This window comes from Bos javanicus, chromosome 18, assembly GCF_032452875.1.
Source record: "Bos javanicus breed banteng chromosome 18, ARS-OSU_banteng_1.0, whole genome shotgun sequence".
Lineage (NCBI taxonomy): Eukaryota > Metazoa > Chordata > Mammalia > Artiodactyla > Bovidae > Bos > Bos javanicus.
Genome location: NC_083885.1, coordinates 39,355,316 through 39,361,553, shown reverse-complemented (window position 1 = coordinate 39,361,553; position 6,238 = coordinate 39,355,316).

The following is a 6,238-nucleotide window of genomic DNA, read 5'->3' as shown; positions in this document are numbered from 1 at the left end:
CCCTTCTGTTTCCTCACCACTTCCCTTCCTTACCTCTCATTCTGTCATCCCTCTCATTGTAGAATGTGTAAGTCTGCCTTTGATAAGGCTCACATGGAGAAGTAGGGCATGCGGTGGAAAGAAGGTGAAATCTGATATTAGAAGATCCAGCTTTGAGTGTGTGGCTTACAAGCCTGGTTACTTTGGGCAAGTCACTTCTCTATTTTGAACCCCTGCTTCCTAAAATGTGAAATGGATAATAGTGTAATAATTCCTAGTCTCTACTGTCGTAGGGTTGGTGTGCTGATTAAGTAAAATGAATGTATGAAAGCGTTATGCATGTATCCCGTATGATCATTGACCCCACAAAGAGGAGGCTAAAGAGAATGCTGACCTTTGCTTATAAAGCAACAAGTCCTGGTATTTGCATAAAGCATTCTTGCAAAATGGCTTTTCCAGAAATCTCTCAAGAGATGATATCATTCTCTCCATCTTGTGTTTAATGTGAGAGGATCTTGTTCCTTCATAATTCTTTGGTAAATGGCTTATTCATTCATTGTGGCTGGGATTTGAGGTAGAAATTATTATTCTTGAACTTCAGTTAAATTTCATTTTAAAATAAAAAATTAAAATTTCCTTTAAAATTTGAATTTCTGGGTAGGTAACCAGAAAATGGAATAGTCTCATCCAACCAGAAGGCTTGTAGACAGTGTAAGAATGTAAGCTGGAATAAACACTGGCTTTTGTACTTAACAGTAATTCTTCATGAGTTTAGACTGAGGGATACAAATACGGCTGTATTATGTCACTTTAAAATTGACATAGTTGACATTTTCAATATGAAAATAGCTAGCAGGTAAAGCATTAGGAGAAGGAAATGGCAACCTACTCCAGTACTCTTGCCTGGAGAATCCCATGGACGGAGGAGCCTGGTGGGCTACAGTCCATGGGGTCGCAAAGAGTCGGACACAACTGAGCGACTTCACTTTCAACTTTCAAAGCATTAGGAAAGAGCCTCCAGGGATATTTCTTGGCTTCATCATATAATAATGTGTAATACTGGGTGGTTGGTTTCATCTACTTGAACTGCAAGTAAAATAGAGTCATAATAATGCTATTTTTAAAACCTTCATGTACCCTAGAAATGGGCTTACCTGGTGGCTCAGACAGTAAAGAATGTGCCTGCATTGCAGGGGACATGGATTCAATCCCTAGCTTGGGAAGATCCCCTGGAGAAGAAAATGGCAACCCACTCCAGTATTCTTGGCTGGGAATCCCATAGGACAGAGAAGCCTGGTGGGCTATAGTTCCATGGGATCACAAAGAGTCTGACACAACTGAGCAACTAATACACACACACACACATACACCCTAGAAATGCCTCTGAGGTGTTATGATTCAGGGTTATAGTCAAATAAGGGAAAAATTATTAAATAAGAAATTCATTTATTTTTTCTCTGCTGTCACCTAAACATGTTCTGGATCTAGAAGACTTTTTCATTAATCTTGGGTTTTTTTCAGCTTCACTTTTACTTTTACTTTACCAGTCTACTTACGAACTAATGCTATTATTTTGCCACTTTAACTATATTAACTTTCCCTTGAAATATCCTCTTGTTTATATTTATTGGCTCCTGCAAAAACCTTGTTAGGGCTTTACATTACAACAATATTGATAGGACAACTTAAAGAATTTCATTTAAAAATTATTATGATTTATACTTTATAATTCACATACCATGAAATTCACCCTTTTAAAGTAAAGCTCAGTGGATTTTAGTATGTTCACAAGGTTGTGAAACATCACAAGTATTTAATTCCAAAACATTTTCATCACCTTGAACAGAAACCCCAGACAGCTGTCAATCCCTCTTCTTCCTCCTTCCAGCCTTTTTCAATCTTTGGGTCTCTATGGATTCACCTATTCTGAACATTTCACATAAATGGAATCATACAATAATGAGTCTTTGTGGTTGGCTCCTCTCACTTAGCACCAAGTTTTCAAGATTCACGCGTGTTGCTATGTGTGTGTCAGTACTTCATTTCTTTTTTTTTTTTTGGTCAAATAATATTCCATTGTATGGATATACCACATTTACTTCCATTCATCAGTTGATAGATATTTGTGTTGTTTCCACTTTTTTGGCTCTTCTGAATAATGTTGTTGTGAACATTTGTGTACAGTTTTTATGTGGTCATGTTTTCAGCTCTCTCAAGTGTACACCTAGGAGTGAAATTGTTGGTTCATATGGTAACTCTGTGTTTAACATTTTGAGGAACTGTCAAACTTTTGCCCAAAAAGCCTGCATCATTTTACATTCCTACCAGTGATGAATGAGAGTTCCAATTTCTTCATGTCCTGTGCTACACCTGTTAATGTTTGTCTTGTTCTTATAGACATTGTAATACAGTGAAGTGATATCTCACTGTGGTTTTGATTTGCATTTCCCTGATGACTAAGAATGTTGAACATCTTCTTGGGCTTATCATTAACAATTTGGAGAATGTCTTCACAAATGCATTGTGCATTTTTGAGTTCAGTTATTTGCCTTTTTATTATTGTTTTAGAAGTGTTTTTTAAAAAATATTCTGTATACTAAACTATTATAGCATATGTGATTTGCAAAAATTTTTTTCCATTCTGTAGGTTGTCTTTTCAATTTCTTGATAATGTCCTTTGAAGCACCAAAGTTCTTCTATTTTTCTTTTTGTTTGCCTTTGACTTAGGTGTCATATCTAAGAAACTATCTCCTAGTCCTTAATCATAAAGATTTCCATGTATATTTTGTTCTAAGAATTTTATAGTTTCAGCTCTTATATTTTACTCCTTGATTAATTTTGAGTTAATTTTTGTATAGGTATTAGGCAGGAATGTTCAACTTTATTCTTTTCTATGCATATATCTAGTTTTCTCAGCACTGTTTGTTGAAAAGTCTATTCTTTCCCCATTGAACTCTCTTGTTATCCCTGTTCAGAATCAAGTGAAAATAAATATATTGATTTATTTCTAGATTTTCAGTTCTATTTTATTGTCCTATATGTCTATCCATATGCAGATTCATACAGTCTTGATAAGATCATCATATTTTAAGGAGATGGAGTTTATATTTAGTATATAGAGTTATAAGTTTTCATGTCTTTGAATTCATTTAAGGAAAAATTAAGTTTTATAGGATGATTGCAATCAGGATAAATGTCATGAAAAGAATCTGATTTGAGAATTTCCTTTTGATCTGATATGTGAACTCAAATGAAAGTTTATCATTGTGATTTATTGCATTTTTCTTTTTCTTTTTTGATAAACTCATACACAAATTGAAGGTAAAAGGAGGATGCAAATTATTATGGAAATGTGGACCTATGAAAATTATATCATGTCGAGTCTCAAGATCTGGGATCAAGATCTGATCCTGGCACTTACTGCTGTTGATCTTGGATTGGTCACTTTACAGCTCTAAACTTCACTTTCCTCTTATAAAAGTTAATAGACATTTCTGACCTACAGTTCCTCACAGGAATGTTGTGAGCCTCAGGTTGAGTTAATATGCTTGTAAGTACCCTATAAACTGCAAAGTGCCATGGAGATATTTAATATCTGTATATAGCCCAAATTATTGATGTTCATAAGTTCTCTGAGGAGTCATTTCCTAAGTGCTCTAAAACATGCACTTGTTTTTTTTTCTAGACCTTATTAGGAAGATATCCAGAGTGGTTTCTATTTCACTTTACAATTTTTAGCCTAAAAACTTTCTGAGACTTGCCCCTTTATAAATGTTAGTCCTTAAAAAAAAAAGGCAAATTACTATGTTGCTTCAGTCGTGCCCAACTCTTTGTGACCCCATGGACTGTAGGCCACCAGGTCCCTCTGTCCATGGGATTCTCCAGGTAAGAATACTGGAGTGGGTTGCTATGCCCTCCTCCAGGGGATGTTCGTGACCCAGGGATGGAACCCTGTCTCCTGTGTCAGGTTCTTTACCACTAGTGCCCCGAGAAGCCCTTCTTATGTTGTGTGTGAAAGTCGCTCAGTCATGTCTGACTCTTCGTGACCCCACGGACTATACAGTCCATGAAATTCTCCAGGCCAGAATACTGGAGTAGGTATCAGTTCCCTTCTCCAGGGGATCTTCCCAACCCAGGGATCAAACCCAGGTCTCCTGCATTACAGGTGGATTCTTTACCAGCTGAGCCACCAGGGAAGCCCCAGCACTCAGCAAACTTTTTCTATAAAGTTTACAAATAGGCTTTGTGGGCAATATAAGGGTTCTGCCACATATTATTCCGCGCTTTTTTTTTTAAGATTTATTTATTTATTTATGGCTGTGCTTGGACTCTGTTGCTTTGTGCAGGCTTTCTCCAGTTGCAGGGCTCGGGGGCTGCTCTTCATTTCAGTGCACAGGCTTCTCATTGTGGCTTCTATTGCAGCGCACGGGCTCTAGGGCACAGGCTTCAGTAGTTGTAGCTCCTGGGCTCCAGAAGACAGGTTCAATAGTTGTGGCTGCTGCTGCTAAGTCTCTTCAGTCGTGTCTGACTCTGTGCGACCCTATAGATGGCAGCCCACCAGGCTCCCCCGTCCCTGGGATTCTCCAGACAAGAACACTGGAGTGGGTTGCCATTTCCTTCTCCAATGCATGAAAGTGAAAAGTGAAAGTGAAGTCGCTCAGTCGTGTCCAACTCTTCGCGACCCCATGGACTGCAGCCTACCAGGCTCCTCCGTCCATGGGATTTTCCAGGCAAGAGTACTGGAGTGGGTTGCCATTTGCCTCCTCCACAATAGCTGTGAAGCATGGGCTTAGTTGCCTAGCGGCATTGAACCCATGTCCCCTGCACTGGCAAGCAAATTCTCAACCACTGGACAGAGAGGGAAGTCCTGGTTTTTTTATTCACAGTCTCTTAACACTGTAAAAACCATTCTTAGCTGGAAGGTCTGTACAGAAACAGGCCTAACATTTTGTCTTACAAGCTTGTAAGACTCTTCAAGTACTGTATCAAGTTTTATTTACAGCCACTAGTTATAATGTATACATAAAATAGAATTACTGGTTAGTTAACCAAAGAAATGTTATGTGTTAATTTTTATCCTAACAGCAAAGCAGGATTTTCAAGTGAAACAGTGTGAGTCATTTTGGTTTTTTTGGATTATGTTTTGCTTTGATTAAAACTGGTCTAGTCAGCCAGGGGTAGAGATACTGTTTTGAATAATTGGCAGGTTGTGGTACAATTCACATTGATATATTATAGGACCTAAATAATTAGACAGGACAGGACACAGGTGACGATTGCTGAATCCAAGAAATTGCTGAGTTAGAAGCAATTTTTCTAAGTGAAGCATCATTTTTTAGCAAGACAGTGGCTTGATGACACTTTTCACTCATCTTTACTGTTATGGTTTGTTCAAGGGTGCAAAAATGTCAAGGATTCCAAAAGTTATGTAAATACACTATTACTGATGGCATGGGGAAATAGAAACTCTCAACACATTGGTGGTGATGGTGTAAATTGACACTTCCTCTTTGTAGGGTGATTTGGCAATATCTATCAGCATTAAAAATATACCTACACTTTGACCCAGTTCTTCTGCTTCTGGGAATTTACCCAATTTGTACAATCCACACAGGCAAATATTTAAGCATTGCAGCATTGTTTATACAGGCAAAATATTAGAAATAATGTAAACACCCATAAATAGAGCAGTGCTTAAAATATATGGTTCACATAAAATGGAATATTATGCAGCTCTTTAAAAGAATGAGAGTTATTGATAATTGCTGCTATAGTATAATCTCTGAGATATGTATCTTAAAGCAAGCTATAGTACTAAACAAGTTACAGTACAAGGTCAGCTCTCCATACCTAAGAGTTCTTGATCCATGCAGCCAGTCAACCTTGGCTTGAAACAATTGTGAAGAAAAATTGGAGAAAGTACCAAAAAGCAAAATTGAGTTTTCAGCTCACTGGCAACTATTTACATAGACTTTACATTGTATTGGGTATTATAAGTAAATCTAGAGATGATTTGGAGTAGATTGGAGGATTGTGTGAGGCTTCCCTGGTGACTCAGTGGTAAAGAATCCACCTGCAGTGTGAGAGAGACACGGGTTTGATCCCTGGGTTGAGAAGATCCCCTGGAGCAGGAAATGGCAACCCTCTCAGGTATTCCTATCTCAAGAATCCCATGGACAGAAGAGCCTGGCAGGTTACCATCTGTGGACTTGCACAGAGTCAGGTGTGACTGAGCATGTGTGCAAGGAGGATCATAGGT